Consider the following 24,934-nt stretch of genomic DNA (forward strand, 5'->3'; position numbering starts at 1 on the left):
ATGAGAAAATACTTGTAATAAATGCAATAATTGGCAAGAATAACTAGCTGGGAACAGTTCTTTTTATTTCTCATAATAAAATGGACAAGATTCGTGTTTATACGAGTGATCAAAAATTGATCTTTCACTTATAAGCGACCAGTCATCTAACTGACCAGTCCTTGTTCACAAACTTGTAAAAAGTAAAATTAATACAAGCCAACTCTTTAAAAAAAATTGTTCATTGGTAATACTTGCGCAGGTGTTCTCCACTCCAATAGCGAGGAACAAGATCTACATTTAAGCGAGCAAGTTTGTATATGCTTGGTTGAAGAATTTCTTTAATTTGATATGGACCTTCCTAGTTTGGTCTGAGTACTCCAGCAGCCTGGTCGCAAGTGTTGAGAAAAACCCTTCTAAGTACCAAATCTCTCACATCAAACTTTCTTCAGCGTACTTTAGAGTTAAAATATCGAGCGAACTTTTGTTGGTAAGCTACAACTTGAAATTGAGCCTACTCGCGCCTTTCGTTGATCAAGTCCAAAGACTCTATTAATAACTGGTTATTCGTGCTCTGGTCGTATGTTAGCCTTCTATGTGATGGTGGATCTAACTCAATGGGTAACATGGCTTCATACCCATAGGCCAAGGAAAATGGTGTATGGCCTGTTGTTGTTCGGTGAGATATTCTATACGACCAGAGTACTTCTGGCAATTATTCTGGCCATGCTCCCTTTGCTTCTTCGAGCCTTTTCTTTCGTGTGTCCTTTAGAGTTTTGTTAACGGGTTCAACCTGTCTGTTGGCTTGTGGATGAGCAACTGACAAAAAACTCTTCGTGATACCATGTCGTTCGCAGAAATCGGTGAAAAGGTCGCTATCAAATTATATGCCATTATCTTAAATAATTTTTTTTGGCAACCCATATTGGCATACAATGTTTTTGACGACGAAATCCAACACTTTCTTGGTCGTGATTGTTGCAAGTGGCTCAGCTTCAGCCCACTTAGTAAAGTAGTCGATAGCAACTACTGCATACTTGACATTCCCTTTTCCAGTAGGCAAAGATCGGATTAGGTTAATTCCCCAAACCGTGAATGGCCATGGGCTTTGCATCTATTTAAGCTCATTTGGGGTTGCTCGTGATATCTTGGAAAATTGTTGGCAGTTATCACACTTCTTAACGAATTCCATAGAGTCTTCGATCATGGTAGGCCAGAAATATCCTTACCATCAATTCCTTAGCATTTTCCTTACAGACACACCGTAATAAAGGCATTAAGTATCCTCGTCTATACAAGACTCCATCGATCAAAATAAACTGAGTCGATTTTCTGTGAAGTGTCCTTGCCTTATTCCTATCTGCTGGTAATAATACTTGTTCGAGATATTGTATGATGGGAGTCATCCATGTGTCAAACACTTGTATTATTAGCAAGGATTCTTCCGATTGAATGCTTGGTGCCAATAAACATTCAACTGGTACTATGCTCAAAGTGTCAACATCTTTTGAACTTGCTAACTTGGCTAAGGCATCGACGTTTGAATTATGATCGCAAGGTACTTGCTGGAGAATATATTTCTCAAATTGTGCTAGTAAATCCCTCGCCTTGTTCAAATAAGAAACCATCTTGAGACCTCTAGCCAAATATTCTCCAATAATCTTATTAACTACTAGCTGAGAGTCACTATATATTTCTAGTGACTTTATGTTCATATCCTTGGCTAGTCTTAATCCTGCGAGCAGAGCCTCGTACTTGGCTTCATTGTTAGAGGTCGTAAAGTTGAATCTGGTCGCATAGTGAAACCAATGTCCTTTGGGTGTGATTAAGATTAGCCCTGCCCTTGCGTTGTGCTCGTTGGAGGATCCGTCTACGAACAACTTTCAAGCAGGGGTTTGATTTTGAAGATCGGTCTCTATTGCCGGTTCGCTGGCAGGGAGTCCAGCAAATTCTACAACGAAATCCACTAGGGCTTGTCCCTTAACAGCTACTCGGGTGCATAGGAAATTTCAAACTGCCCCAACTCAACCGCCCATTTTAGTAGTAGACTAATGGCTTCTAGTTTTTGTAAGACTTGCCATAGTGGTTGGCCGGTAAGCACTATTATGGGGTGAGCCTAAAAGTAGGGTTACAGTTTTCTAGACGCCAGTATCAAGCAATAAGCCAATTTCTCTATAGGCGGATATCGTAGTTCTGCTCCCACCAGCCTTTTGCTTACGTAGTACACTGCTTTTTGAATGTTGTCTTCCTCTCTGATTAAAATAGCACTAGCAGCATACTCTGTTATTTCTAAGTAGATGTACAAATTCTCTCATTCGACTGGCTTGGACAAAATAGGCAGTTGCGACATGTGGGCTTTGAGCGCCTGAAAAGCCTGTTCGCATTCCTCTGTCCATTCAAACTTTTTGTTTCCTCTGAGTAGATTAAAAAATGGGACACACTTGTCTGTAGACTTAGATATGAATCTACTTAGGGCAGCAATTCTTCCTGTCAGACTTTGTACATCTTTAACTTTGGCAGGTGACTGCATCACGATCAGTGCTTGAATTTTTTCGGGATTAGCTTCGATTCCTCGTGAGTTTACTATGAATCCCAAAAATTTTCCTAATCCAACACCAATGGAACACTTTATAGGATTCAGCTTCATCTGATATTTGTTCAATATGTTGAAGCATTCCTGTAGGTCCTTAATGTGTTCACTGGCCTTTCTCGACTTGACCAGCATATCGTCAACGTAGACTTCCATGTTATTGTCGATAAGTTCTTCTAACATATGGTTGACTAGTCGTTGGTAAGTCGCACCAGCATTTTTCAAACCGAAGGGCATTACTTTGTAGCAGTAAAGTCTTGTATATGTTCAAAAGATAGTGTGATCTTCATCAGGTGGATGCATACTAATTTGATTATAACCAGAGTACGCGCCCATGAACGATAAAACTTCATGTCCTGATGTGGCATCGACCAACTGGTCGATTCTTGGAAGTGGGAAACAATCCTTCGAGCAGGCTTTATTAAGGTTTGTGAAATCTACGCACACCCTCCTTTTACCATTCGGCTTAGGAACTAGTACGGAATTAGAAACCCAAGATGGATAAAACGCTACCCTGATGAATCCATTTTCCTTCAGCTTCTTGACTTCTTCTTTTAGGGCTCTAGATCTATCTTTGTCGAGCAGCCTTCTTTTTTGTTGTACAGGTGGATGATTTTTGTCTATATTCAAGACATGGCTAATCACTACTGGGTCTATCCCAACCATATCGTTATGCGATCAGGCAAAGACCTCCTGGTGTCTCTTCAAAAACTCCACCAGTTTGTTTTTTGTTGTTGTCTCTAAGTTTTTATCGACTTTCACAACCCTAGTTGGATCTTTCTCCTCTAGTTGGACCTCCTTGAGGTCTTCCACAGGCCCAATATTGTCTTCAAAATCCCCAAAGCAAGGATCTAAGTCCCTATCCTTACTTTGGGCAACACCCTATTTGGTGACTTGTTCACCTGATTGGGCTTACATTTCATTTACTACTAGAAACCTTTTTTCGGCTTTGCTTCTTGATCTGCCTCTTCTTGCCTTTGTGATTGAGGAATTATAGCATACTCTGGCTTCTTGCTGGTTTCCCAACACGCACCTAACTCCTGCATCGGTTAGAAACTTCATGGCCAGATGTCAGACCGAAGTTATGGCTCGCAGATCGACGAGTATGGGTCTTCCGATCACAGCATTATATGCAGACGGACAATCAACTACTATAAAAGCAGCGAGTAATGTCTTGTTCATAGGTGCAGTTCCTGCTGTGACCGGGAGTTTGATCGACCCTGTTGGTGCTAGCCCTTCGCCAGAAAAACTATAGATAGTTTGGTTGCATGGCTCTAAATCTTGCACTAACAATTTCATTCTTCCCAGTGAAGACTTATACAAAATGTTGACTGAGCTTCCTGTATTTACCAACACTCATTTTACCATCATGTTGTTGATTTGAACATTCACGACCAGAGAATCTGAGTGGGGAAATCAGATATGATGTGCGTCCAGCTCAGAGAAAGTTAGCAATTCTTCCTCTGTTCGAGCTTTTTTGGGAGTTCGCTCCTCGACATTCAGCATTTCAATGTCTTGATCATGACGTAGGGTTCTGGCATATCTCTCCCTCGCCTTACCACTGTCACCTGCTATATGTGGTCCTCTACAGATGGTCAACAGTGTACCCGTGATAGGAGTTGGCTATAGAGGAGGCGAGCATTGGCATACAGGCGCCTGCTCGTTGCCTCCATAAGCCTCCTACTTAGAACTTCCACCTGCTCATATATATCTCCTCAGATGTCCTTGTCGAATAAGGAACTCGATCTCGTTCTTGAGTTGGTTACACTCGTTGGTGTCATGGCCATAGTCATTGTGAAAATGACAAAACTTGGTCGTGTCCCTTTTGGATATGTCTTTCCTAATTGGGGTTGGTCGCCTAAAGGGAACGATGGTATGACTGGCCTAATACACCTTCGCTCGGCTATCGACCAGGGCAGTGTAATTGGTGAACCCTGGTTCATATCTGTTTTGTTTGGGGCGCTTGCTATCAAATGTCGCTGGTTCAATGTTCCCCCTTTTTCCCCCATTCTTACCGTTACCTTTGCCATCGCCATTGGGCTTATCATACCCATTAGGGGCTTTGGTCAGGTCTTCTTTCTTACCCTGGTCGTTCTTTGGGGACTTTCCTGCATTGGCAATGGCCTCCTCGAGTTTGATATATTTGTCTGCTCGATCCAAAAATTCTTGAGTGCTTTTGACTCCATTCTTTCGCAGACTACTCTAGATGGGAGAATGGCATCGCACTCCAGCCGTGAGTGCCATCATCTTTCCCTTGTCTCAAATAGTTTTGGCTTGAGCAGCTGCTCGCATAAATTGTTGGATATACTCCTTGAGAGTTTTTCCTTCCTTCTGTCGAATGTCGACCAGCTGATTAGCTTTTGTTGGATGTATTCAACCAGCATAAAATTTCCCGTAAAACTCCTTCACGAACATCTCCCAGGAAACTATACTGGCCAGAGGGAACTTGAAATACCATTCCTGAGCAGATTCAGACAAAGTGGCAGGAAAAATCATGTACCGAGCATCTTCTGACACCTTCTAGTTGTCCATTTGTATCTCAAATTTGTTCACGTGAGACACTGGATCTTCTCCTCCCGTAAAGTTGGGTAGAACTAGCATTTTGAATTCTTACAGAACTTCCACCATAGAAATTATATTAACAAATGGGGTGCCCTTCTTCGATCAAACTCTATGTGGGACATTTTATTCCCAACTAGTTGCTGCACAGTTTGATTCAAGGCATCTATCTGAGCCAGTACAACATCTGGTATTGCTGGAGTGGCTGGTGCCAGGGGGAAGTACTCGTCATGTCTTTCTCTTCGGTTATTGAGCACATCTTTCAGATCTTCATCCCTACGTCTCTGCTCGCTTGCGCCTAGTCGGTCAAATACATTGGGCTGTTTAGGCTGTCCCCCAATATTTTGGCTCGTTGGTCGGTTTTCCATTGGTGGAGGATTTTGATGTCCGCCTTTCTCCTCCTGCTGCCGTCCATTGTTCATCCTACCATAGTCTACCTCATTATAATCATGTCCATCTCTAAATTTCGACCTATGAGTGTGCGACCTGTTGTACACACTATTCCCTTCTCTTCCTCCTAGTACGTCTCGATAAACAGGGGGAGGCCTATGTTGGTCGTTAGGTCCTCTGACATTACTATGTCGTGGGGGCTCCCAGACCACAGAGCCTGAGTCCACTTGACTTCTGCTTCCTGAGGGACGTTGTCCCCTGCCAGGAGGGTTCTGTTCCCCAGCTGTCTGGTGTCTTGGGCTTCTGGGATGTTGTTCGCCCCTATTCTGCCTATGTTGCTGAACGCTATCTCAACCAAATTGAGAGGGTGGTTACTGCTCGTTGTTTCTGTCAAGATTTTGGGTTGGTCTTTCCTACTGAGCAGTGGGAGGTTGCTCTGGTCCTTGAGGACTCCTTGGGTGTGGTCGATTATGATGATACTGGGGACGCTCTGACTGCGGATTTTGTTGAGGGTGAGAGCTTGGTGGCTGATCTGGTTGAGAGGTTGGTGCAGGTTGTCCCCGAGCCAACTAGATAGCTGCTTCTAAAGCTGTTGTGGCATCTCTCTGCTGGCGATCCATGTCGGCTTGACACTCATTCAGTTCTTGGCACTGCCGTTCAATCTCCCTTTGCTGCAGCACCATCGTTTTAGCCACATTCTCTTTATTAGCTTTCAGAGTAGCTAATTCCTCTTACAATACAATCAAAGTTGTTCGCAAGGTTTCAGCATCCATCTCTTCCTCTTCTAGTTCCACATGTGGCTCGTCCTCTATTACATCTTGTGGAGGAGGTTGATTTGGCATACTTCCAGATGTCTGCCTTATCTAACCATCTTTCCTGAAGGTTTTTGCCATTGTTTATCCTGAATGTCTTGAGTTCAGCTCTCAATGAAAGCCCCAAAATGCTGACCGACGTAGCCAACGACACAGAGTCAGTAAAAACGATACAAATGTATAAGCTGAATGCAAGAACTAAATGACACAAGGATTTTATAGTGGTTCGGCCCCAGAGATTGGTAATAACCTACGTCCACTTAGTGTTCTTATTGATGTAAACTCTAAAACCTGTGATCAGCCAACTAGGGTTCACTGAGTTTTGTAAGCTTCAAAGGGGGATACAAAACTCATGTATAAAAAAAAACTAGTTTTCTCTGAATACAAATTATTGCCCTCCTCTCTTTTGAATCCAATGAGTCTTATTTATAGGCTCAAGGATGTACATATGGGTCGGTGGGCCGTCTTTAAACTTTGTTACAAGCATATTTGAATAATAACAGAAATCATAATAGTTACATATAAAGAGGGTCAAATATCTTAGAAATATCCTACTTATAACTCTATTTGAACTCTGGCCTCTTTACTGCAATCAGACCCGATCGTACCATTTAGCATCTTTCTTGAATCCATCGAACATCTTCTATTCTGGTCATTGGTCGTCCAGACTGTCGTCAGTAAATTGTCACGTGCTATCCACGTGCACCCCAATCGTGTTATGTCAGCAAGCAAATATTTTTTGGCTAAACAAAAACTAACATGAAACATCCAAGTTCCAAGTTCCAACTCTAACCAGAAACAAAAATCCATAATTTCCAAAGTCATTAATTAAAATTATAAAGTCTATACCAATACCATAGTCCAAAATTCCAAATTCAAAGTCCTTAACAAAAGTTACTAAACTACTAAAACTTAAAAAGTCCACAAAATGTCCAAAGTCCAAAGAAAGTAATTTCCAAAATAGAAATAAAAAGTCCTCCTTCATCATCCTTCCCTTCATTTCCTACATTTCTCCTTCCCAATTTCCAATTCCAAAATAATGTAAACCTTGAAATAGAAAAATAAATAAGCTAAATAAATTAAAACAAAAATGATAAGTATGAATTTTGAATTATGAGGTTCTTAAATTCTTACAAGTCAAGCCACATCATATGAGGTTCCCATCTTCATTCATTCAGTTCCTTGTGCAGCAAATGAGGCTGTAGATGGAGCATTAATAGAACTAGAAGGCCAAGCAAAAATATTTTCAGTAGTAGTATCACTTGTGATCTCTGCAATATATCAATAAATTTCATATATTATATAATTCCATAAATATGATTCAAACAATAATTACAATTAAAATACCAAATAAAAGTTTGTTTAACAACTTACCAGACTTGAGAATCTCTGATGTCTCTAGCACTTCTACTTCATCCATGTAGTCTCGAACAATGATTGAACTACTCCACCAGTTTTTGAGACATATTAAACATTCAACCATTTTAGGATTCAGTGAGCTCCTAAAAGGATCTAAAATCCGACAACCAGTCGAAAAGAAACAGTTGTAACTGGTATGGCTAACACATCACGAGCAATGGTTGACAAGATCTTGTACTTGGATGCATTTTCGACCCACCATTTCAAAATGTCAAACTTGTCACCCTCAATAATAGGTTCACCATCCTCAGTTAGATACCTATCAACCTCATTCTTTGTCTTACCACCATTTTCCTCTTTTCTTTGTTATACAAACTCATCATGCAACGAAGCATACTTCTTCAAACTAGAAGTAGAAGTGAATGAGGAAGAGGAAGATCCACTAGGCTGAGCCTGAGCCTGAAGTAATGTAGAACCCCCACCACCATACAAATCAAACAGTGATTGTAATGTTTGTTCTACCTCATTAACCATCTAACCGCATGTTAGTGGACCATAAAAAGCTTTGAAGCAATGGTTAAGATACTTGAGCTTGTATCTTGGGTCAAGAACCAAGGAAATTATAAGGGCCTCATTACATTCCTCAATCTCTCCCCAGTATTTTTCATATTTCACTTTCATGCTCTGTGCCATACTCGCTAACAACATGTCATCCTCCTCAATGGCCATTCTATACAAAATGCGTTGCATATTACATATTTCAATAAAGTACTTGTCTGTCATAATATAGGTTGATCCACTAAACCTTAAAGTCATCTCATAGAAAGTCTCCAAAAACTTCACAAAGACTGTTGCATTCTCCCAGTCTGTTTCAGTAGGCGACCCCTTCTTTTTCTTTCCATCTTTGTCAACCTCATCAAAATATTTCAAGAAATTCTCATCTGGCATGAAATTTTCAAATGTCTTTTGGAATTTTAATGCACAATTAAGCATGAGATATGTAGAGTTCCACCTCGTCTAGACATCTAAAGATAGAAGTCATTCGCATTCGATTCCTTCTTCTATGACAACTTCTTTAAACCTTTTGAGCCTAGCAAGAGAAGACCTAACATATCTTATAGCATGTCTAATGCTAGTAATCAAATTGTGCTTCTCTTTTAATTCTTCACTGACAATCAAGTTTACAATATGAGCACAACACCTCATATGTAAAAATTTCCAATCTAAAATGAGACCATTTTCCTTTTCTCTAAATCGTTTCTTCAAAAACCGAATAACAACATCATTTGAAGATGCATTGTCCACCGTAATGGCAAAAAATTTTGAAATGCTCCAATCATTTAAACAATTCTCAATCTCTTTGCCAATAGTCTCCCCCTTGTGATCTACCACTTGCAAAAAATTTATGATTCTTTTCTGATAGTGGAAATCAGAGTCAACCCAATGCGTCGTGATGACCATATAGTTCAAATTCTGAATAGAAGTCCATGTATCACTGGTGATGGATGTTAGGAAAATATGTATTTGCCTTAATAGAAATGGTAAGATAATACAACTCTATGCAATAATATTACAAATAAATATAGATTGATTAAAAAGAGTGTTGCAACTCTATAACTGAAAATACAAATAAAAGGAGAAGGAGATGTAAGATAATAGAAATAGAAAGTACAACTCTATTAAAAAAAGATACAAGTAAACTAGAAGTATTTGAACAAAGGAAATAAAAGGATTACAACTCTTAAACAAAAGTACAAGTAAATAGAGCAAGAAGAAAAAGCAATAGAAGAAAATAAGAACAAGAACAAAAACAAAAACAATAAACTCTCACTCACACAACCAAAGTGAAGAGCGTTGGGGATCACCAACTTGAACAAGGTTTGAAACCTTTGTCCAAAAGCTTATTTCCCCCTAACTCAAGCACTAAGGGATCTCTCACAAATTTTTGGAAATGCTTTCTGGAATAATCAAGCCTCAAGGTTTTTCTAGCCAAGTGCTCTAATGGATAGAAATGTTGTGTCTTTCAAGTGAGCTATAGGCTCCTATTTATAGAGTTTAGAGACACCCTTTGAATTTCAAATTCCACCAACCCCCATGGCTGTTACCAATGTTTAATTAGATTAATATGGAATTAAAATTGAGATTTGGGAGTTATTTGGGTTTTTGGAACCGTTCAACACATTTGGAAAAAACTGAAAAATTGGCCTGAAATGCACCTATGGCCGCAGCCAGGGACATCAGTGGCCACGACCACTGCTCTCAGTCCCCCAGGCCGCGGCCACAGCCCAGAAAATGTGCTATTTTTCCAAACCCTCCCAAATGATTTTGTAACTCCCAAAACACATTATTGGGGTTAAAATCATATCTCCAACAGCCATTTCACATATGGCTTTATGAAATTCATCTCAATATTGTGTAACACCAAATTTACACAATAAAGGGTAATATTTGGAAGTTACAAATTTGTAACACCAAATATGTTACATTATTTGGATATATCTCATATATCTAAATATTGTAACTCTCAATTATATGTTACAATATGTGTCACTCTTTGTCACATTTATTTAATCTAAAATATTATATTATAATATAATATAATATTACATTATATTATAAAATAATATAACAATGGAGACCCTCTCATGCTTTAAAATATTTTTCAAATCCCTTTTCTCTTCATCATACAATTTCAACACATCCCGACCAACAATCATCTTGGAAGGGATATCAAACCTAGGCTATATGGTTCTAACAAATTGTCGGAAACCCTCCCCCTCAACATGTCTAAAAGGTAATTCATCCAACACAATTTACTTTTATAAATCAAGTATGCATGCCTCTTTGTTATAAGCCACTGGAACTAAAGTTGTTTCCCCCTCCTTCCCTTCTTTCATCGACTCAAAATTTAAAACCTTATGCTTTTTCTCATCAACCTTATACGCACTAAACTCAGAAACATTCCTAAAGTGATTCCACATATTACTAGTCACATGCTTTCTACTATCACAGAAGAACTCACTACCACAATAACAATAAATGTACTTGGGTATCTCTTGTTTATTGTTAGGATCAGCTGGGGGCAATTTTTCGAAATGCTCCCAAATATTTGACCATTTTGTTTTTTTGGGGGGAAAATGAGATTTTTCTCTTTTTTCCCTTCTTTAAGGTTTACCCTGGGCTTGATTTGTAGGAGTTTCATCATTGGTAGGTGGAGGTGGCGAAATTTCATCCACTTGATCTTGATCTATATCCATAATCTATAGAGCACAAAAACATATATAATATAAATGATTAACAACAGAGTAGACCTAAAATCCACTAATCCAGTCCACTACAACAAATAGAGCAGAGGCATAGCAAAACAATTCAATTTCAATATCCACTAAATATCGAATATACACCAAAGTTCAACTAATAACAATTTAATTTTACATATAAAATCAAGCAAAGCAATTCAAAATTCCAAATATCCAAATCCAATATCCATTAAACAAAATAATAGAAATTTAAATTTAATATCCAATTCTCACTACAATTTTATTCATCATAATCATCATATATAATCACACATTAACATTTATAATATTAATATATAATATGAATATATATAGTTATATACATTTAAAATATAAAATGAAATAAAAAAATACCTATGTTGCTGCCCTGTTGTGGCCCGTGTTGTGAGTCCGTGACCCTGCCTCGTGCTGCTGACTTCCCCGACTCCCTTCCCTTTGCATTGTCGTCGTTGACGAGCCGCCGCTACACCACAAAACCGAGAAAAGGAGAGAGCGAGAGAAAGAGGGAGAAGAAGAGAAGGGGCGGTGTGGTTGGTCTTGGTGGGTTCTTGTAGAAGAGCAGAAGGGAGCGGTGGTGGTGGTGGTGGGGACTGGGAGTCGGGAGGACCGTGGGTGGGGTAGTGGTGTCTGGTGGCGGTGGTGTGGGTGGGTGGTGGCACCGCGTGAAGGAACGAGAGAGAGAGAGAGAGGAAAGAGATGGTCGGGTTGGGGTCTTTAGTTTTTAGGGTTTTCTTTTAAAAAACTAAAATTAAATTAAATTTAAATTAAAAAACTAGAAAGAAAAATAGGGTCGGTCGGGTTCGGGCAAACCCGACAGAAGTTTGTTTGTGATCTCCGATGTGACTTTTCCGCCAAATTGCTCGCCAGGATTGCCTAGTGCCACACATCTTAAATATATCCACATGATAATGTTCCCACTCATAAAAACATATATAGTTACAAATATACCATTAGCAGGTCAAAATTATGAAAATGTCATTTTTAGCAGAAATAGGCCTATAAGCACATTTAATACACTTAAACATGCATAAGCAACCATATCATAATGTAACTCATATATTTCCCATATATAATCACAATTAAATTATACTAACACATAAACATCCAATTATGTCCTCGTGGTACAATAATCAAGGTACTAAATCTTATTAGCAAATTTGGGATATTACACACTTCATTCTATAAATAGAGAGGGTTCTCCCACTGTAAAAGGGGAGGAATTTTATATTGTCTTATGAAGAAAACAACTATGTTTGTAACACTCTATTAGCCAGTAATAATAAGAAAAATATTAGTGGATGTAGGTCACACATTCGGTTGCACCACTATAAAATGTGTGTTTACTTTCCCAACCACTTATCATATCTCTCAAACATATATAAAAAAAATTATCTAACTAATAGTTTATCCTTCTTTCTTCTATGACAAATTTGTGTGTTAACATAACACATAGTTGATAATATGGAGAAGAGAAGGTGTAAAGGAAGGAGACGAAATGGGGAAGCTGGATTTTTGGTTTTTTGATGTTAATTGTTTTCTTTTTAGGGGATAGGGTGGAGGATTTGATGAATATTTTGTTCTGATTTGATGAACACAAAAAGAACAACTAGTTTATATATATATATATGAATAAAATTTTTATTGATGTTTTAGTTTTTTTTGTTGATAAAAATGTTCTTTAACTTTATAATCAATTTTTAAAAAAAATATTAATTGGACTAATTAAAATATAATACATGTTAGGACATTTTAAAAAAAAAAATTAATTTCAATTACTTAATTATTTATAATTAATGATCATATTAAAAATTTTATTGACTAAATTTGAGTCCAAGATACTAATTTTTTTTTTCGAGTGTTATTCTTAATAGAGGGTCCAAACTACAATATACAAATAGATATAAATTAGATAGAGAAAATTACACCAAATATGAGTTTTTTTTTTTTGTTAAAAAAACTTTGAAAAATATAGCAGTTTATTTCTTAAATTTCTTTTGACATATTTTTTTTTTTTTACATTTTTATGGGAGTTTTTTTCCCATGTATTTGTAATATTTTATTTGTATACCATATTTTATTTTTATACAATTTTAGTAGTTAGTTTTAATATGTTTTGAGATTATTTTTATAATTTTAATCTATTTGTAATATTTTTTATCATTCATATTTTATAAAATGTTTTTTTTTACATTATTTAGAAAGAAAAAAAATATGACCTTCTTCACCATGCCTTTTATTCTCATTTTTTCTTCTTCTTCTTTTCTTCCATTTATTATATTATTCAACATTTTCTCTGTAGTAGTTTGTTACCACTATCAAAACAATTTTTTTTTTTTTTGATGTGGTAGTAATCATATGTCACTATCAATTTTTTTTTAGTGATGTGTGGTAACATGTTACCACTATGAAAATTATTTTTATTTTTTAAGTGATGTGGTGGTAACTTGTTACAACTATAAAAATAATTTTGATTTTTTTAGCAATGTATCACTATCAAAATATCAACTGAATTGTAACTGGCTATTAACTCAGATATGGAAAAAGTAAATAGATATGAAAAAAATAAACTAAATTGAAAGTGATAGTAATTGGTTACAACTAGGTATGAAAAAAAATCGATCTGAAAAAAAAAATCAGTTTTGATGGTAACTGGTTACGTAGCCAGATCTAAAACAAAAAAATCAAATTCAAACAAAAAATCTAAGATGATCATAATCATTATTGGTTACAGCTAGGTTTGAAATTTAGATCTGAAAAAAAAAAAAATTTGTCATGGTACCTGGTTACCTAGTCAGGTGAGAAAAGAAAATCAAATCTAAACAAAAAATCTAAATTGACTGTGATCTTAACAGATTACAGCTAGGTCTAAAAAAAAATAGATATGAATAAAAAATAATGGGTTGTCTTGATACCTAGTTACTTAAACAAGTCTGAAAAAAAAATATGAACAAATAGTGATGGTAACCAGTTAAGGCTGGAAGAAAATAAAATTAGATCTAAAGTGAAAAATCAGATTTAAAATACAAAGTCAGATGTGAAAAAGAAGAAGAATAACATTAAAAGAAGAAGAAGTTTCGGAGCTTTGCTGAGAGGATTTGCATAGAGATCGCGTCTGGGTGACTGGAGCTCTACTGTTGCCGAGAAATAAAAGTCAAAGAAATGGTCTGAGTACGTGAGGGAGAGAGGAGAGACTAAGAGTGAGAGAGAGTTTTTGTATTTTTGTTTGTGGTAATCTAATTTTTATATTTTATGGAATTTCCATATTTTAAACTTTTTTTTTTGTGCAAAACTTACCATATTTGTGGCATTTATTTTTAGTCCATAAATATAGAAACTAAGTTAACTTTTTCCATATTTATGAAAACTTCTCAATTAGATAAAACATAATAAAAGCATCATCTTCACAAAAATAATTATAGGAGCATCTCCAATGGAGAGCTATAAAATTGGTGTATTGTCATTTATTAGCATATCCTAACAAAATAAGATCATCTATAATGGAGTGACAAATTAGTAATGTAGTGCTAAAATATAGTACACTCTACAAAAAAGTTGTTCCAATGATGTGCAAACAACTGTGCAAAATTTGGCACATGCCAAAAGTTATGCCAGTGCTAAAATATAGTACACTCTACAAAAAAGTTGTTCCAATAATGTGCAAAAAACTGTACCAAATTTGGCACATGCCAAATGTTATGCCAAATTTGGCACATGGCACAAAATATAACATGATATATATTTGTAACACCATTAATTCATTACTTTTTTGTGATTTTTAATATTTTATTATTACTTTTAGTATAACATTAAATTTATTTGAAGACTTTTTATTTAATTAAATTTTTAGATATTAATAAAATAAAAATATTTTTATATATATTTTCAATAAATATTAGGCTTTTTTTGCCAATTAATTATTTATATGAGAATTTTAATTTGTAAATGTGTAACGCCTAACTTCTCATAATCATAATATTGAGAAACAGCATTGAATCATAAAACATAAATGTTGCTATTTTAATTAAAAATAATATAAAGCAGAAGGATCCCAGTTTTTTCAATACAAAAGTCTGTCTTATAACAAAATTAAATACATCAACATTCAATAAAAGAAATAAATATGCTTAAATAAAAATGTTTCATAAACGAAATCATAGGCCCTAGATCTTTCCAGCAGCTACATGGCCCTCATAAATACACCAAAAGCTATTCAGGTCTCACTCATCACCGGCCATTCTATCCTTAATTACCTTGATTTGTACAAACACACTATAAGGAGTGAGCCCGGTAAGGAAAATGCATACAAAACAATCATGTAATCATACATAGCATAACAATGCATATCGTCATAAGTTCATACAAGATTTCATAATAATACTATTCTATCAAAGAGAACTAATTCATATAAAGTCATAAAATACTCTAGGTCATAATCATACATTATTGGTCATATTCATATAGGTCATAATCATACTAGCTAATAACAAATCAGGCAAGAGAAAGATAAGTGCTTATAAAAAAAAAGGGTTGGGATTCAAGCCCCGGACATCGCTTAGGTCCGTCATACAATTTTTGGCATTTGAGCCTACCGGACATCACTGAGGTCTATCATACAATTATGAACATCACTTAGGTCCAGCCACACATATCATCTTGTACATGAAATGTTAGGGTCATACAATCACTTAATATCATAATCTACATCTATCTAATTTTCCTTACCTTGAGTATGCAAAAAGAGAAGAAAATAGAGATTGCTTGCTAGTGGATCTCACCCAAACCTTTATACATAACATTAAAGATAAAAATTAAAGTCTATAACAATAGCTAAACTTTCAAAAATCTAAACCTTATAGAAGTCATACCTTCACCCAAGAACAAAAATATCAAGACTTCCAAAATCCTGAGCCTCCACAACAATGTCTATCCTCAAAAATTAGAGTTTGATCTTGGCAACTTAGGGTATTTTGGCTATATCAAAGATTGAATGGCTTAGCGTGTTTCGACTATGTAGGAAATCATAGTGGCAATGGTGTTTGAGACTTTATAGAAAAATAGAAGAAGTAGAATTTTGATCACTACAAATGCTATAGTGATTTCGACTATGAAGGACCAATTTTTGAGCAAAAGATGAAACTTTGGGAGAGACTAATTTTTAAAATTTAGAGCACTTGAAGCTTTGTTTTGTGTGAAAAATGAAAAGGTGAATGTGTAACGCCCTGGATAACCAAAGCCGTTACACTGTGTATTTTAAATAGTGCAGGACTTGCTAACCAAGTCATATAGTTGAAACTGTGACCCTATAATAATAAACAGGTTAAGTTTAAAAGATTTTGGTCATAAACAGATAATCTTCACTAAAATAATTATTTAGTACATGGGATCCCAAAAACATGGTTTAAAAGTCGTGTTTACAAAAATTCCAAAAGTTATAAACAACCATGGCCACTCTAATGGAAAAATATACAATTTTAGGATCCATCCCTGTACAAACCCTCGACTGTGGCGGCTGACCAGCTAACAATGTACACCTCGCCCTCAGAGCTCTCCAACTCATGGACGAACCACCAAATCCTTGCCTTTACCTGCACCACGAAGCACCCGTGAGCCGAGGCCCAGCAAGAAAATATAATATCATAGCATGATCAATATCAATAACCAAATATTCCACAAAGCATAACCAAGTATTCAGCAATTCATAACATTCACCTATCCAGTGATAACAATCAACAAGTTAACAATTTGTCATCCAGATAATCAACATATCATATTCATCAAATTAACAACAATAATCACATTCATAATCAACAGTTATTGCAACCATTACACAATATTCAGGGTTGGCACCCTCTGTATAACCTACTGTCTTCGACTCACTTAGGCCGCTCCCAGTGTTATACCCACTGACTCCGGCCAACTTAACCGAGCTCAGTGATAAATAAGCTATCCTCAGCTACCAGTGGCTGAGCCGCGCCCTATGCGCAGATATTGATTCCGACACTCTTAGGCCGTTTATCACATGTCCCCGTGGCATAATACCATCTTATGACATTATACAAATATAGGGAGCTCTTAGTCCCAACATATTCACATAGTTTATCACAATCATATAACAATGCATACAAATATAGGGAACACTTAGTCTCAACCTATCCACATAAACGGTGCAGTTTTCTTACCTTTGATCCCAATAGCTTGACTAGTGAAATCAACCTTCAAGCACGATCCCTTCCGAGCTCTAGCGTACACCTGGTCACAGCCATAAATTAGAACCATCACTAAACTTCAATTCCAAAACCTAACCTCGGGACTAATCCCAAGCCCTTGGGAAGCCCTAATTTCACCAAACGAGGTGGTGGAATCAAACCCCGAGCCCCCGGGCAAAAACCCTAAGAAATAACCCAAAATCCCACTTCTGGAAATAGGGTAGCACTACAGTGCCACAAAGAGGGCGCTATAGCACTACAAACAGAGCCAAAAAGCCCCCAAACACTCAAGGCTAGCGCTGTAGCGCCCTAAGGCTAGCGCTACAGCGCTAGTTACAGCACCAACAGCACACTGATTTTCTCCTTCGAATTTCCTCGAGCCAAAACTCTCCAAAACCCCTCCAGAATTCAACCATACACCAAATTGAGCCTACCATCATCTAAATCTCACCCCATATAGCCCAACCATATAGAACTTAGCTACATGCACCCCAAAACAAAGAAAAAGCCATGCTTGAGCTTGAAGCTCAAAAAATCAACAGAAACTCAGAAGCTCATAACTTCAAAGCTAGAAATGGTTACCTTCAATGGAGAAATTTGACCTTAGGTTATCACCATGCCCTCTAGCCTTAAGCTCCTCAATTCCCAAAGCTCAAATTCCTTTAATTTTCATTCAAAGTTCAAAATCAAAATCAATTTCCTCAAAGTTAGAAAGTTTAGACTAAACTCTGAAAATTTTACCTGAATTGAGTATAACCTACAGCTAAACCTCTAGCCACCTCAAGGATCATAAACTCTCAAGTCTTTTCTTAGGCCCTCCCTGAGATTCCAGCTCCAAAATTCCTCTCAAGAGATGGTGAAAAATGGCCAAACCGACATAGAGAAAGAGACCCCTATTTTTCCTTCTTTCTTTCCTCCTTCTTTTCTTTTCCTTCAGCTTCCACTTGTTTCTAAACATTCCACTAAGTCTGATAAGGCTGCAAATGACTTATCTCTTTTAGACCAAATGACCATATTATATTGCCCTCCCATTAAAATCTAAACCTTAAAACATTCTAAGGGCATTTTGGTCTTTGCTCCTAATTCCCACTAATTCCTCGAGTGTCTCTAATAATTATTGCTTAAACACCGACACCTAACTAATCACCAATTATTTTCCTCAATATAAAATAGTCTCCAATATATATCCTAAATTGCCAAAAATACCCCCAGGCTCACCCCGAGCCGGGTATAAATCCCCACTGTGACTTTTTCGCTAAACCATTCACTAGGATCGCCTCGAGCCACAAGCTGCAAATATATCCACATAATAATGTGGTGTCAATAATTTATTACAATTATTTACATTTATACCATCAACAGGCCAAAATTACAAACATACCCTTAAGAACAAAACAGGGCTCACATGCATATTCAATACTCATAAACATGCATCTAATCATATCTATATACTTGTTTAATCATGCATGCCACATAATCATGCATTTAATCATTCATTCACATAAATACCAATTATGCCCTCCCGACACACTAATCAAGGTCCTTAAGCCCTAATAGAAATTTTGGGTCGTTACAAAATGACTTTATTTATAAGCTCCATACCCCAACCTTTTTTCCTCATTCTTCTCCACTCTCTTTCAACTAAACTTTTCAAATGTAAATCTCCCTCTCATTGGTGGTTTTAGCCAGCTCTTCCCTTATACCTATTTAAATGCTACAATCACTCACTTGATGCCAGACACACTCAAATGCAGCCATATGTAGTCAAAGTCCTCACTAGTTTCTCCAAAAAGTCTCCCACACATACACCTATACGCATTCAAATTCAAAATGTTCCAATAAGCTTCAACTTATCACCTACTTAGTTACTAGTTTCCCTTTAGCAAGCTTAGAGTGACACCTAGTTCTTTAAATTCAAAATGAGTCCAATCTTTGCCTATTTCCATGCACTACACGCCTATGACTCATCTTGGTCTCCAACGAAGTAAAACTTGACTCCTCACTTCAAGCTTTCCAAGCAACCTTTTTAAACCATTTTGGAAAAATCCAAATAGCTTAATCTATATAAAGTTTCGGCCAAGCCTAGTTAATTCAAACAATTGAGACTTATTTTAATGCCACATGTGCATAACTTCAATCACCAAAAACATGTGTACATATTTTTTAATGTCTTATTTCCTATAAAGAAAACTATATTCTAACTAAATCATATGCTAAAAATAATTAAACTTCCATACTCATCATAATAATTATAATTATTTACTAAGTCATAAAATCATTTCTTAAAATAAAAATATTCTAAAGCAATCTTTATAATTCCACCACTCAAGTTATAAACTATAAATTATAAAAACTAACATAAGGTCATAATTAAGGAGCTTATAAAAAAATAATAACCTTGGTTATTATAAAATGTTTCTATGGTTTTTTTTTAGTTTTCAAATATATGGCTTTTAAACTCCCATATAAATGTATAAATTAACAAATAAGCGTTATATTTTTTTTATAATTAAGTTATATTATTTTACAATGGTAGTTTCATAGTTTTGATTTTATTGTTTTATTTTATTTTGTTGACACATTTATATTGACATTGGTTTCACATGTTTTTTAATATAATTTATTTTAATTTTAAAAAACTATTTCACATGTTTCTTGTGTTTATTTTATGTAATTTTTAAAATTGTCATTTAATAATTTTGTGGTTATTATTTAAACCATATATTTTTATTTTATTTTATTGTTTTTACATAAATATATACAGTAACAAATAATAATACTAATGTATATATAAATAAAATTTACCTCACATATATATTTATATAGTTATGTGTATATATTATATTTATTAAGAAAATCTCCGATATACCACTTCTATATAAAAAGTGTGTAGATAATAGAAATTGTTGGTTTTAACGATTTTTTATTTTTTCCGTTAAATTTAACGGAATATTTTTATATTTAACTGTAAATTGTAAACATGATTTAAACTTAAATAAAATTAAATAATTAATTAATTAAACAAATTAAAATATGATACTTTTGAAATATTTTATAAGGATAATTATTTAAAAATAATAAAACCATTAGTTTTATAACTTAAATAAAATTTATAAATTAAACTTAAACTTAAACTTCATGTATTAGAATAAATCATATTAAACATATAATATAATATAATCTATTATCAACTAGCTACAAACTTAAATTTAAAATCCACGTATAATATTAATATTATAAAAATGGTTTTTTCATAAATACCCATTTTTTAAGATTTTTTTACATTTTTACGATCCTTTATTATTATTTACATTTTTACTAACTTAAGTTTTCAAAAGTATAATTTTAATGTTTCTGTGGATGCCAAAAATCCACCAAAAAGAAAAAATCTCTAAGTCCATGGTTGGAATACAAGTCTAAAGGTCACTTAGTCATGTTATTAGACTCGGGCCCATAAGTCTTGCAGAATTGGGAGATTGTCCCAAGGGAAGCATCACCTTATGAGCCAAGAAGTATGGTCTTGCTAGGCTAAGGGGCCAAGCTACGCATTGCAAAAGGGCAAGTGCATGAGGGCCTTGCGTAGCGAGGCCCTACTTGTCTTGAGCCATGCTCCTCTCATGTAGCCGCATGACTCGCGTCTCGCAAGTCTCCCCTCGCAATGTGCCTCGTCCTAAGGGTCTCGCGTAGCCTCGCCTAGCGAAGCCAAGGGCCTCGCGCCTTGCACATCCAAGGGTCTCGCGTAGCCTCGCGCCTTGCATATCTGAAGGTCTCGCACCACGTCGAAGCCTTGCACCAACCTACAGCCTCGCATAGCGAGGCCAAGTGCTTCACACCTCGCACACCCGGAGGACTCGCGCGCGCATAGCCTTGCGGCACAACCAAGGCCTCGCGCCAAGGGCTATGCGTCATGGCCACGCTCTAAGAGACCCGCTCGCCCACAGCCTCGCGACACCACCAGGGCCTCGCGCCAAGGGTTATGCGTCATGGCCTCGCTCCAAGAGACCCGCGCGCCCACAGCCTTGCGACACCACCAGGGCCTCGCACCAAGGGATGTGCGTCGTGGCCTCGCTCCAAGAGACCCGCACGCCCACAGCCTCGCGACACCACCAGGGCCTTGCACCAAGGGCCGTGGTCATGGCCTCGCTCCAAGGGGCCTCGCTCAGGTGCCATCTCGCGCGGGCGCTCCTACAGCCTCGTACCATGTACTGGAGCCGACACCACTACCCCTGAAACCACTCTCCTGCTAATGTATTCATGTACCATCTGGTCCCCTGGACCACCATGTATCAGGGGCCATTAGAGCCCACTATAAAAGTAATCTCACTTCCACTTGGAGGGGGGTTGGAAAATTCATTGTATGCAGAGGCTATTGGGAAATATACAAAGGCTTGCTCCATTATTGATCTGTGTTTACTTTTCCTTAAAGTTTATTCTAAGTTCTGTTATAAACATCACTGACTTACCTTTGAGTTTTCCGATCTAATTTCGTTGATGAGATTTCACCGTCAACAGTTTCAAAATTATAAAAATACGATTTACACTAAACATCAACCAACAAAACATAACGTTAAATAAACAACAAGAAAGCAACATGACAACAGCTTTACAACAACACAATACAACCCATTGCAGCTGCAAAAACAAAAACAAAAAAACAACACAAAAACAACATCAAAAAACTCATTCTTACATTTTAAAAAAGCAACACACTGCAATACAATATCAAAAAAGTAACTTAAATGCAACACGACAACTATCTCACAATAATACAGTGTTGAAAAGACAATTAGACATCAATTCATTGCATTAACTCAAAATAAACTAAAAATAACAAAAAAACAACCTCAAAACAATTTTTCCTTGCATTTTTAAATGTGTCAAAAATAAACTAAAAATATATCTCAAAACAACTAAACATATATAAAAAATAAACTAAAAAAAAACAACTAAGCATTAACCAACTACATACTAACACATTAAAAAACAACTAAAAATAATAATTTGACAACAACTAGAAGTCAACTCATAGCATACTAACATATTTTTCTTTAAAAAAAATCAAAATATATCTGAAAACAACTAAACAATAATTAGACATCAACACAACAATGTAACAATTATATATAAACTTAAACAACTAAAAAAACAACATGAAAACATCTATACATAAATCTAAATAACACAAAAACAACTAAACTGACATGGAATAAATTATGAAAAATTTACTCAATTTGAAATCAACTAGACATCAACCAAAATTATAGGAAAACTAAATATATATATATTTATATATATATATATAAATCAACTTACACAACAACAATAAAAAATTAAAAAAATTATATTTATCAAAAATACAGTAAAAGTACAAAATAAACTAAAAAATCACACATAAAAAAAAAAAAGAAACACAATCTCTTGAATATACAAAGAGGCGTAGTATTTATCTTTTTTTTGTTGTTGTTGTTATTATTAGAAATATTTATATTTCATGTAGATATTGTATGAATATTACAGAATTTTTGAAATTGTTGTCAATGAAATTTACATATAATTTTTAGCAATACATAATAAAACTTCAAAATGCAATGTTGAAAAAGACAAAAAAAAATGTTATTATTTTTCTTATTTTTTTCAAACTCTCACCACACACTTTTTCCACGTCAATCCTCATTATCCCATTTTATCTTCCTTCCTACTATACATTTATATGTATATATATATATATATGAAAAAAAAAAATTGTTTGATTCTTCGTTTGCCCAGTGAGTCGGGGACAACAACCCAAGAATCTTGAATATATATATATAATCATTCTTTTCGACTCCGATCAGTTCCTCTTGGTGGCGATTTCTTCTCGACATTAATCTTGGTCTTACTCTTCTACTTGTTGTGAAAAAAATTAGTTGCTTATGATTCCGGCCGCATCTGCTTGTGTTGGTGAATTTGATGAAGAAAAAATTGTCGTCATCACATCATGGAGGGTATGCCGTCGTCAACCATGGTTCAAGGTAATCATTAGGAAACAAATTCTTATATACATATATATATAAATATTTACATATATATATAAATATTTATATATATACTAGGTAATGTAATATATATATATATATATATATATATAGTACTTAAGAGCAAGATTAGTTCCAGGTTGGGTTTGGAGACTCTACAATCGCTGCTCCATGGTAGTTTTCTCGCATAACATCGTAAAAATGAAGAAAAAAAAAATAGACTGAGATCGTATAAATGAAAAAAATACCCGTGTAGTTTTATAATTATAATATTTTTTGCTTAATACAGTATCTTTTGTAAATTTCCCTTATATAAAACATATAATAATCTCTTGTTGTCACTGCTAAATTCAAAATATAAAACAAACATAAACTTAAACAAAAATTAATTAATTAATTAGGATAATTTAAATAATTAAATCATATTTATTTAAAATTAATAAAGTCATACATATCATTTTTTTTAATCTTATAAATTTGTGTGATAGTTTGTTTTTTATCAAGTAATTTGAGTTATTTTTCTTCATCAAATTCATTAAAAAACATTGTGAGATATATTAGAAACTAAAAATGGTTGATGCATACTACTCTACACTATAACTTTTTTTATTCTTATTTTATTTCTATTATTAATTTATTTTTACATATTATTGTAATTTATACATATGTCATGTTGCCATGTAAATATATATATAGCTATGTCAATATTGTGTTTCGATGTGATATATGTAGAGATTATTGATATAAACATTTATATACTATAGAACTATAATTCATTCTATTATATATATATTAAAAAAAAGTAAACCAATTTTTATTAAAATTATAGACAATGTTTTGCCCTAATTTTTTTTAATACATTTATGACTTACATTATATTAAACATCTTTTATTTGTTTTTATGATATTGTTTATTTATTTAAATTTTATATGATAATTAGAAAAATATAATAAAAATAAACACATGTTTTTACAGTAAAAAATAAATATTTATTTGAATAAGCATGTCTACAACTTTAAAATTAAATAAACATGTATTGTACGTTGAATCTACCTATAATGGACATGAAGTCATATCACTAAAATTATTGGATATACATCCATGTATTATATATGTGTATATATATAATGACAATATCTATGTCAATGCCATCACCATTATAATTTTCATTAGAGATAAGCTAGTTTTGCATAAAGTAATTTCCATATAAATCTTATAGATAGAGTGTCTAGTGTATATAAAACAAAGTAGAAGCATTCATAATATCAAAATCCTTAATGCTTGTAATGATGGAAAGTCAGCATTGAGAAGAAAAGTAGTATAAAAGTTTGTAGCAACTTATACACAAAACAACTATTTGAACGTAAGATTAGCCTCGAGTATCTTAAGAAACCTAGAAATTAAAAATTAATTTAATAGTACCCTACTACTTAATCCTGCATTTCAACTTCTTTCATCTACAACGATAAAACTACTTCAAATGATATTATTTCCATTGAGTAAATAAAAAAATTAATTGATATAGATTATAGCCAAATAAAAATATAATAGATTTCTTGTTGAATCTTAGATTTAATTTTTTTTCTTTTAAAATATATAAAATCTCGTCATATATAGTTACAATTAAAAATGTGTAACTGGTTATATAGTCATTAGTTTGAGAGTAGTAACCAGTTACAAATCTAGAACAAAAAAAAAAAGTTTATGTATACGTGTAACCAATTA

The sequence above is a fragment of the Humulus lupulus genome, chromosome 2 (assembly GCF_963169125.1).
Source record: "Humulus lupulus chromosome 2, drHumLupu1.1, whole genome shotgun sequence".
In the NCBI taxonomy this organism is placed as follows: Eukaryota; Viridiplantae; Streptophyta; class Magnoliopsida; order Rosales; family Cannabaceae; genus Humulus; species Humulus lupulus.